The sequence below is a fragment of the Arvicanthis niloticus genome, chromosome 8, assembly GCF_011762505.2.
Source record: "Arvicanthis niloticus isolate mArvNil1 chromosome 8, mArvNil1.pat.X, whole genome shotgun sequence".
Taxonomy (NCBI): domain Eukaryota; kingdom Metazoa; phylum Chordata; class Mammalia; order Rodentia; family Muridae; genus Arvicanthis; species Arvicanthis niloticus.
The window spans coordinates 1429756-1441719 of NC_047665.1; positions in this window are offsets into that span (position 1 = coordinate 1429756).

Genomic DNA, 11964 nt, shown 5'->3' on the forward strand with positions numbered 1-11964 from the left:
AGCAAAGGGAGGGAACAGTTGGAGAAAACTGTATTTTATTCCCCTTTCCTCTAGTAATACCCTGAAGTGATTTCCAGAAACTTCTCTTCCCCCGTGCTTAGTGCATAAATACCAGAAAGGCTAAGCCTCTAGCTCCATGGATGCAGCAAATGGCAACCAACTGGAGCATCATGGTTCATTATCATGTGATTGGTTAGGTGATACAAGAGAAAGGCCTGAGTGTGTATCAGTCATGTGTGAGGACCTATGTTCTGTTCCCACCATACACAAGTGTCAGCCTTACAGAAGCTAAGAGAATTTGGGGAAAGGCCAAGGAAAGTAGATGACAGACAGAAAAGTACACAGTAATCTGAGTTCTGTGCAGTCCATGCTTTCAAGGAGAGGTTTGCAAGAAATTTCTGTTTTGGAGCTCCTGGTCAAAGTGCCTACCAAGGCATTTACCTCATTGTCTCTGCATATCACTCCAGTGGAATTAGGTTGCCTGTAATATTTCATGACCCTGGGCGATATGACTCATGAAATTTCACTGAATTTAGGGCAATCTTCCAGAGGCTTCCTGGTATGGCTCTGGTTTGCCTTCCTCATCTCTTTCTCTAAACTTCGGCTGTGCTCTGAAGATGCGAGGACACTCACAGACTATATTGCTGCCCTTTGTCTCCAAGACAAAGGAGAACATTACAGTGATGGAAAGGAATTATAACAGCTAAAATGTATAATGATTTCCTTGAATAATTTAGACACACCCATCTTTCTCAGTCTTCTTATGTAGAACACTCAACTTGGAGGTTGAGGAAAGAGAGACATGGAAGGACTTGGGTATCTAGAAGCATTTGTTTCCAGTGGGAGCTGGGAAATTCACCTACACTCTGCTATAATGTTTGAACAGCTGCCTAATGGATGGCAGTACATAAACTCACAAATCCTTTGCCAAGTCTTGAGTAACCCCTGGACTATACTCATAGTGGGGCTCACAGGGGTTTTATTCACATATTAAACCACAGCCAGCTCATTTGCTGCCTGCCTTCACAGCACATGGCCTAATACAGCATGTTAGCTCAGTGTATCAGCTAGCTTTCTGTGGCCATGACAAAAGACCTGCGGTAATCAAGCTTAAAATGAGAAAGGGTTTTCATCTGTGGTTCATGGTTTCAGAGATTTCAGTTCATGGTCTTTTAGCCCTACTGCTTTGGACCTATGACAGCACAGGGGCCAGGGTCCCAGTGTTCTTTTAAAGGAGTGCCCCCAAGTGGCCTCACTCTCTTTCACTAGAGTCTACCTCTTTAAAGGTTCCAGCACCTCCAAAAAGAACCACAGGTTGATGACCAAGCCTTTAAGACATGGAACTTTGGGGGACACTTTCAAGCCACCTTCAACCAGCTTACCACTTTCCTTCATTTGCACCTGGCTGGGCTCCCTTCCCCTGGAGGAATGTCTTTTTCTTTCTTTCTTTCTTTCTTTCTTTCTTTCTTCTTTCTTTCTTTCTTTCTTTCTTTTTTTCTTTTTTTCCGAGACAGGGTTTCTCTGTATAGTCCTGTAGACCAGGCTGGCCTTGAACTCAGAAATCCGCCTGCCTCTGCCTCCCAAGTGCTGGGATTAAAGGCGTGCGCCACCACCGCCTGGTGAGGAGTGTCTTTTAAACAATTAAACTCACACACAGTACTCTTGGCACTGTTCCTAGGGAACCCAGTTTTGCACAAATTCTGATTGATAAAATTTGCATGGAATCCAGTAACAACTTTCAAAGACCTTTTTAAAAAGTTATTTTTTTTTTGAGAACTTTATGCATGCTTACAATATATTTTGGTCACATCTAACTCTGCTTCTCCCTTCAACTTTCCTTAGCCTTCCTTCCTTCATGTCTCCCTCCCAATTTTATCTCTTCTTCCTATTCATCTTCCATCTCCTTTGCCACCTCCTCTTTAATAACTGGTTGAGTCCAGTTACATGATGCCTGCATGTGCATGGGTGTGGGGCTAGCCATCCACTGGAGCATGGGCAACTTCCCAGGGTTCACACTCCCATCAAGCAGCTTTTAACCAAGTTGATCTTGACTTGAATGACACTCCCACTCTTCACTGGAAGACTGTCCCTTTTGAGTCTAGAAACTACATTATTTCACAGGTGTTCTTGGGGTTTTTGAGGGGAATGCTGCTATTTTTATAAGAAGCCGCCCGGCTCTGGCATGGCAATAAGCTTGACTGGTTGATCTCACATTACCCACTAAATGAAGCCAAAACAAGCATTATCAAATGTTTAGATTTACTGGAGCCTCTGGCTTCAAGTAGCCTGATGATTCATTCCCAAACAGCTCACAAAGCAAGCCTCTGACTATTACTGCCGTCTGTGAGCTCTTGTGGCAGTGGGAAGGGTTTCCCTGTTTTATTTTTAATCTAACGACACAAGCAACACTAGCCACAACCAATTAAAATGAGTAAAGAGTTAACCTTCAAAATGGCTACAGTCCAGATGGCAGCATGGAAGTCATCAGAGCCATTTCATCTTCCAGAAGATTTATCACTAGCTAACCCAAGAGCCTTTCATGTGGGTTTCTGCCACAATCCTTACTGCACACTCACAGAAGGAATCTGGAGTTTGTGGGAATGACATAGCACCATGAACATGGACTTGTACAATACAAAGGGTGGTTGAGGCAAAAGGGTTGGCTGCAGCATCCTGCCTTGCCACAGGGTCTGAGAAGACCGGCATGGTTGGTGGCAGGAGCAATGCACAGTCACTGATTTGCACTCAGTGCTCAGTGTTTTCCTTCTTCCGTCTAGAGTCTTGGCTCTTACCTCTTTCTTGAGCATCACACAAAATATTTCCCCAAGCTCTGTCTAGATTCCTCAAGAACCACCCCTCAACACACACACACACCAAGTTGGTGTCTTACCTTTGGGTGCTGAAAGCCTGGGGGATGATAGTCCTGCATAGTTAGCTTAGCCTGCCCAGAGGGTAGCAGCCTCACTATTTCATGCTTTAATTTCCTTTTAGGTTTCTGATAGCAAGCAAAGGAACACATTCTCTGTGTTCATGAGCTCTGTGTGTGTGGTATGGTGTGTGTAGGGGTCAGAGGTCACTTTGGGTGTCTTCCTCCATTGCTCTTCACTTTACTTTCTCAGACAGAATCTCTTGCTGGACCTAGATCTCACTATTTCAGCTAAACTGGTCAGCCAAAGAGACCCTTGCATCCATTTGTGAGCCACCTTCCTGGTTCCTCAGGGCTGGGGTCGCCGGTGTGTGCACCACATCAGGTTATTCATGCTCCTGAACTTTTAAAACACTACAGAGAGCTGAATCTAGTTTCTGCAAGCGTTTGATTTTCAGTGCAATGTATTTTTAGCTGAAGGAGGCTTCAGAAGAAAGACATATCTTTATTTAGGTTTACAGGGAGTCATGCTTGTCCAAAGCAATTGAATGCTACACAGTGCCCTCAAAGAAACGTTCAAGAGCAATCTGGACATGGTTTGGGGTCCTGAATAAATATCAACTTGACCTCTATAATAAATACATCCCAAAACATTACTTTTGAAAAAAAATGAGGTCATTCAATACTCTGACTTAAATTTACTTCCACCAGGTAAGGATTTAGAAATGTTATTAGCCATGTAACTCCAAATATCTTTACAGGCTACAGAGCATGGAATTATTGTATCAAAAGCAGTCTTTAATGATCTATACAAGCCAGAAAGACTGGCTTAGCTTTATAACTTTATATAAGACTATGCATTAGTTGTGTGACCCAAGAGGCTTATTGAATTGATGGGATTTAAGAGACTACATGACATTTCTATAGAATGGGACCAGACTTGATAACAAGTGAGGGATTAATCTGTCATTCTTGCAGTTAATCCATTCCATGGCATACATTGCTTGTTCTTCTTGGACATGCAGGCTTAGATCTGTTTATACCACCAAGGCTGATGTTACTGTCTGTTGCTGCCTAGCCATGTCAGATGCAGTGACATAAAGTTACACTCATGGACTCAGTGGGTTGAAGATGTGGGTGATCTCTGCTTCATAGCGTCTATCTGGGAAGACTGAATAACTGGGCTAGGAAGATTACATTCAAGATGGCTTCTTCACCCACATGGCTGGTGCTTGGTCTGGGCCACTCAATCAAGTCTGGGACATACAAATTATGTGGCCTTTCCGTGTGGCTCAGGCTTCTCAAGACTGACAAGTTCCTAGAGGAAGCATCTTCAAAGGAAACATTCTAACAGTGAACTCTACAAGAGAACCAGACGGAAGCTGTGTGGCTTGCTCTGACACAGCCTCAAAACCAATATAGAGCCCCTTCTATGAGACTGATGGGTCCAATCAGTCATCAGCCCAGGGGAATTGAAGGGAGGAACCACTGTCACACTTTGAAATTACCCCTATTATGGATTTTTGTAAGACAAAAACAAAAACAAACAAAACAAAAAAAAACAAAAAAAAACAACATATGAACTTGATTTTGAGTCCCGATTCCTCCATTTCTAAGTGTCTGACCTCAAGCAAATTAACGACCTCTTCTGTTGCTATACAAATGCAAGTGATCACATTTGCCACAAATGGCACAAACTCATGTTTGAGCACATGGAGTTCATAAGCAATTGGTTAATTCTAATCTCCTTCTTCTTTTTCTTTAAAAAAAAATGGCTTCAGAAAATATAATTGGTATAATAAAATACATGTGTGGGGCTGGAGAGATGGCTCCCCAGTTAAGAGCACTTACTACTCTTCAGATGATCATAGATCAGCACCCATATCAAGTGGCTCATAACTGTCTATAACTTGACCTCCAGGGGATCTGATGCCCTCTTCTGGTCTCTATGGGCTCTTTGTGCATATAGCATATTGATGCATCCAGATGCATATACTCAGATGCCTAACACACCTAACTAAAACCAAAACAAATGTAAAAGAAGATGTTTGTGTGTATGTGTGCAAACCCAGAGCCTCGTGCACACTAGGAAAGCACTCTATTGTATATATTATATCCCCAGTCTAAAATATGTATGTGTTTAAATACTACAATTTGATAAAGTTGACATAAGCATAAGCCTGTGAAAAATGATACAAGTATCCTTCAATTGCATTCAAGTTTCATTGTGTCCCTCCTCTTCATTCCTCCAAACTTTCCTTATTCACAGAAAACCAGTAAATACTATGGCTCCTCTTATTAAAATTAGTTTGCATCTTCTAAGGTGGTACAGGGATGGAATAACCTGTCAAGTCCCTCTGCCTGATTTTCTTCTCTCTATGTAACTATTGTAAGTCTTCCATGTTGTTTCTTTAGCCTGTTTCTTACTCTTGCTAAGTGTTATTTTGTCATATCCATATACCAAATCATTTTTACCTGTTCACTGTTGAGGTTAATATTTAAAACGGCATGGCCCAATCTGGCTTGTTCTTATGGGGCAGCCATGTTCCCAACTAGGCAAGGCCTGAGGCCAAGAGCAGTGTCGTGCTCTTGCCACTGCTCTGACCAACCAGAAGCACTGGCCCTGGCACCCACAAGATGCCAGAGTGGGAGATGGCTCTGCCAATCCACCACACTGTCTCCACAAGGCTTGGCTGAACCCCAGACAATACCCGCCATCTATGCGGTACCTGGTAGAAATGAAACTCTAAAGCTTAATTATTATCCGAAGCCTTTATGTGTTTGGAAATGCTCACTTAACAATTTGCCCACACAATTAGAGTTGTTTCCCAATATCTAACCTTAGATAAAATTTGTTATCCAGGACTGTTCTTGATGCATGTGTGGTTCTCCATGGCTGCAATATCTCCCCTTTCCTCTAGCTCCTCCTCTTCCTTCTCCTCTTCCTCTCATTACTTCTCCCATATTAGCTCCTCCCAAATTACTGAGTTTATTGTAAAATGTGTGTGTGTATGGGATATCCTGCCACAGTTCACTGTCTTTTTCATCTTCCTCTTGGGGCCTAATCACCTTTACCTCCTTCTTAAGGCAGAAGCCATAAAGCTTTGTTCCCAAAGTTGTTGTTCAAATGTGTAGTCTTCTATCCATCATGGCTGAGACAGAAACAGTGGAGTGTCCACTAAGGTCCCTACCTCTTTGAGACCACCTACTGTATCAGGCTCTTGAGCTAGCCTTCATTCTTGGCTCAGGTAGAATTCTGAATTTTCCCTCTTGGGACACCTGCAGACAATATTGGCAGGAGTCTCTTGCTCTTTAAAGAGCATGTAATGGAATTATAGATCATGGAACTTGCACATATTATGAGTTTTGTTCTTTCTGTCGATTGTCTCCATATCAAGTTAGTTGAAAGGACTCTTTCAGCCCTGGCTATTCTCCCATCTATCTCAGCCATATCTGTATCAGCCATATCTACATTAGCCCAATAGCAGTTCATTCATCACCCAAGCTAGTGCAGGAGGTGGTAAGGACCCAGGTGGGCCTGAGCATGACTAAAGGTGTTGTGGAAAACTCTTTCTTATGAATGTTGCCATCCTTCATCTACCTACCTACACTGGCCTTCTTACATTTTCCATACAAGAATCAGAGAACCTTCCAGAAACACATTATATTCTACTGTTTCTCTCCTCGGAACCTCCAATGGCCTCTATTGCATACAGAGTGAAATTTAAGGTCCCCATGGTAGCTTAGACTATGCAATCAGCCTTAGTGCTTCTCTGAGCTCTTCAGTGTTTTTGTTTCTCTTAGAGCAAACCACACCTATGATGGCTCTTGCAATAGTCCAGAGACCTGAGCTTGAGGGTCAAAGGCTTCTCTCTTTCTTCTTGCATTAAGTCTTTCAAATAATGTGATGAGTTTTAACTCTAGCCACCCAACAATCTGGTCAGCAAAAGTCTGGGTACATAGCCATTTTTGCTTTAGGACCCTTTGGGGTCCCCACTTCTTACCCTAGACCCCCAAAAAAAAATCTGTTAGATGGTTGCATGGCTGCTTCTTCCCTTTATTTGGAACATGGGTAAAGGTCAAGTGTCCTCCTAGCAGTGAACTCTTTTTTGACCACCATGTGGATAGAATCAATGGCCTGCACTCCCCCCAGTCATCAGCTGCTTGCCAATAGTTGAAGCATTGTTTTGTCAAAACACCTGTCTCTGCCTGGTTTCATGTTCTGCACTTGCTCCTTAACCTCAGATAAGGCTATGTCCCAAAACACTCATTGTAAGTTGAGAATATTGTGCCAAAAATGCAGTTAGTGCATCTAACTCAAGTCTGTCACAGCCTCACCTCTCCAAATGTGCCTGGAACACGTACATTCACCTACAGTTGGGCAAAAATTACCTCACACAACTCAGAAACTAGAATGTGTTCAACATAACATTGTGCCTCTGTCCCCTTCATCCCTACATTATGGCCTCGAAAACCCCAAGCCTGAGGGAGCCACCACTTAGGATGTTTTGTATTTTATTCTCTATACTTTAAAACACACACACACACACACACACAAACATATATCTTAATATATCATATATAACATTTCTTGTTTAATACTTGAAAGGATATATTCAATATTTATTATCTATTTGTTTTAAATATACATAATTTGTTTGTGGGTTTATCCTTTATGTGTTTTCAAGGTTTGGATTACTTTCAGTGGGTTACAAAGGTTCATGACACTGGAGTTGATTTTTCTGTATTTGTTTAGAAGTGGGAACTGAGCTTGTACCAGGACTAAAACCTTCTGCATCAATTGATGCAGAGGTTTACTGAATCTAGCCCTGACATGACCCAGAAACATGGAGAGGGCCTCGCACAGGGAGCAGCGAGCACTCAGCCTCTTCCTGGACTGCCTTTTCCTCACACACCCCACCTGTGCTCCCAGCAGAGCTTCTAGCCACCCACTTCGAAAGGCTGCTTGCTCCCGCACCTGTGCAAACACAGGGCTTCCTGTCACCACGTGGCCAACAGTGCAAGGCTGTGGACGGGGAGCTTCGAGTTTTTAATTTCCTAATGAGGATTGTAGACCTGGAAAACAGCTGTTATCCCAGGGGCCACGACACAACGTAATTCAATTGCACTTTTATGATTTCTGTCTTGTCCTCTGCAATTTCCCACAAACCTGAAACATGTTGTGACTCTGGCCAATGTACTACCACAAGACTAAGCACACAGAGACTCTGCAAGGGAGGCTTCTGCTCCAAATCCCAGTAGAAGATACCAGACTATGGAATTACTTACACAATTATGGTATGGTTTGACTGGGATCTTGGGATGCAAGGATAACCTAGCCTAGGTAGAGTCTCCTTCTATATTATCTGCCTCTGCATTATTAACATTTTTTTAAAATGCCAAGGTGTCACAGTAAACATAGGTCTTAAAACACGGAGTAACAGTGAGCTTAAATTTGACCTGTCATTCACCCATTGTATGACACTGGATCTCTCCATAAGACAGTCAAGCAGCTACTTTATAAAAAAAAAAAAATGGTGAGAGTTAACTGAGGTAAGATGGAATGGCAGAGTTCATACAGACTAACTGGAGTACAGCTGTGATGGCTGACAGCCTTGAGCTGGGCTCCCATGTCCTCACCCTGGCCTACTGCAGTCGCTAGATCCCTAACTACCTCTCCGTCTTTCTCTCCACTCTGATCCATTACCCAGCAAGGCTGAGTCACCTCGCAGCCATCTCTGTATATAACATCATATCTCCTTCCTTCTCTAACAGCACCCACATCCCTAAACAGAACAGAAACCATCTGTGGTTTCCCAACGCCTTCAAGGTGTTCATATCCTTGAAGTTGGCATTGGAGCTTGGCTACGATGTCGAGCCATTTTACCCCTCACGGTGGCCATTCCCCACTCCTACACCCAGATTCTGTACTACAGAGCACTTTGTTACCTGAGTGTCCCCACTTCATGCTAGGTCTTCCCCTCTGTCCTCATGCTTACATTGTTCCCCTTTGGTCTCTGCTGACTCCCCCCTCTGCATCGGTATACATTCCATCTTTTATTTGAGGGGTTCTCAGTCCTGCTCTCTACTCTCCCTCTTCCCCTTTTCACCTTGTTTTGTTACTGCTTGCTGTATATGTGGCAGCTGGTACCCAGTAGAGATAGATCCTAGAGAATATATTCAGAAATATGTGGCAGTAACTACAGTTACTAAAGTATACATTTCAGAAGCATTATCCTCTAGAAAAGCTATTATATACAATTACAGTTCAACTAAGATCAATTCTGTGCACACAGTTTTGAAATATCAGTATGTGTGTGTGTAGGAGGGGGTTAGGGATCTGTAATCACTATTTTTGTTTTCTTGAGCTCCCAAGTGGGCCAGTCGCCTTAATCCCCTTTTCTTTGCCTCCCCTCAGCTGATAACTCCTCATCAAACCACACTGTTTGCTCAAGCATCCAAAACAATAGCAGAATTTAGGGAAGGTGACTAACAGTTTTCTCTCCATTAAGTTTCCCGCAGACTTTCTGCACAGTCTAATTGTGTAACAAAATATAAAAGGGAAATGCCCATAATTCCCTGTCAGTAGCAGGATGGTGCACTGGCTGTTAGCAATGAAGGATATTGGGATGGGGACTCTGTTTAAGCTCTAAGCATGCCTGTTTAGATTCCAGGCATTCCTGTTAAGAGTTATACCTAGCCCTGTACTTGGACAAAGACCAAAAGATTATGCATTAGAACCACACACAAAATATTTGGAGATTCGTTCAAGCTGAAAGCTGGCCAGTCTACACGTGGAATGGTAGTACCTGAATAGTACTGAATTTGAAGCAATTAAATACCTTGAGTTTATGTGCTTGAGGACAGTGTTAATTAGTATTCATTGTTGCACCTAGTAGGAAAAGGTTTTTAAAGTCTGAATTTAGAAGGAAAAAAAAAAAAAAAAAAAACATCCAGCTTGGAGGTTTTCAGTCTCATGGCTGCCAGTGTTCTCAAAAGAAAGTCTCTACCAACATGAACACTTACATATGGACTCTCTTGCACAGGAGTAAAGGAAGCATGTAGTGCCATATAGCTAGAGGAGTTCCAGTAGCCAGGAGGGCAAACAAGCCTCTTGTAGCACTCTGAAGACACAAAAATGCTGTGATGTCCACTTAAGATGAATTAAGCAAGCATTCATTCCCGCTGGGTGTGGTCAGAAACATCATGGAAGAATTCTTTGTGCAGATAATGCTGATTGCCTCCCAGGTGTGCAACAACGTATGGAGAGGTGCTCACACAACGGGGAGAGGGTTTAAGATTGAATCAACTAGTCAAAGGGAAGCTAAGCAACTGAAAATAAACCCAAATTATTAAGAGAGGATGCACAACTTAGGGCACTGGACAGATCCACTCCCTATGCCACTGCACTATCTTTGTTATATGGATGCCGTTGTCACACCGAACTACAACTTAATTATTTTGGAGGACGAGTAGCAGGCATATGAGAGAGAAGACAACTAAGTTACAAAATCATCTCTATGACCACCAAGATGTAGACACATTTCTGTGAAACAGTCATACAGCTAGTTTTTGTCATTTCAGGTCAAGGGAAGGGAACTAGGTCAGAGGAGTGTGTGTGTCTTCCAGACAGAATATGTCCAGAGGTAGAAAAGCTATTGGCCAGATACACAGCCTCCAAGCTACAGGGAGGCTAAAAAGTGTACATCTGGGTGTTGGTCATGTGCCATTAAGATACTGGAGTCCCACTACTAAAAATGAAAACATATGCCAATATTTAACCAGCAGTCTGGAAAAAGAAACTTGGCAGAATTACTTGGTTCTTTCAACACAGTGCACATATAATATAAATTTAAAAATTAAATATATGACACAAGACCCTAAAAGATCACATCTTGAAAATTTGAATATGCAATCAAAATCTAGATACAAGGGTCCTGAAACAGAATATGGCCATCATTAAGAAAGACACTGCAAATGGAATGCAGCATAGTGGGCCAATGCCTGCTGGTTCCACAGCATGTGTCCCATGATTTTAGGATTCTTATAGTGACTTTGCAAATACAGATCAGTGACATGTTCTGCAAGGATACATGGGCATCCCTGCAAGCTCAAATTTGTAAAGTAAGTGATTCCAGAAACATATGTCACTACACCTATTGTACATGGTTGCAGCTAGCTCTTCCTGGATCTCTGGGATTTTAGCAGAGCACGATTTTCTTTAGGAGAAATTCAGTGGGAGAGATCTCAATGGGACAGTAGAGGAGCTGTGGGGAGCTAAAGATTTTGTTGAAACAGCATGCATGCTTTATGCTTGCTACTTGGTAAATTTGTATTTTTATTTAAGAAGGGTTTGAAGTAGCGACTGGAGACCTAGAAACTAGCAAAATGAATGAGAACTATCTGAGTCTTGACTTTCATTGATACCTTGTTGCACTGCAGTGGTTCTCAACCTGTGGATCACAACCCCTTTCTGGGGTTGAATGACCCTTTCTAAAGGGTTGCCTAAAACTATCAGAAAACACAGATATTTACAACACAACTAATTCATAACAGTGTCAAAATATAGTTACGAAGTAACAACGAAAATAATTTTATGGTTAGGGGGTTTCCACAACATGGGGAACTTCTGTATTAGAGGAAGGTTGAGAACCACTGTTGTGCTGAGTCATTAGCTGTTGATCGTCGTGTAAAGGATCTGTTCTAGCTACATCTCTGTAGTTGTGATAACACCACAGCCAAAAGCTTCCTGAGGAGAAAAGGTTTTATTCCAACTCTTATATCTTAGACCATCTTCAGGGAAAGCCAAGGCAGGAGCCACAGAGGAACACTGCTTTCTGGCTTGCTATAAAGGCTCACATTCACTAACTTTCTTACACACATCAGGTCCACCTACCTAGGGTTGGTACCACCTACAGGGGCCCCACTGTGCTAGGTCTATTAGCAATCAAGAAAATACCCTTCACAGACATGTCCACAGGCTCGTCTGAAAGAGGCAATTATTTAATTGGTGTTCTCTCTTCCTAGGTGTATGGACAACTGAGATCAGTCATCACAGGATTTTAACAAGGAATCTGGGCTTCAGCAGGGACTACAGT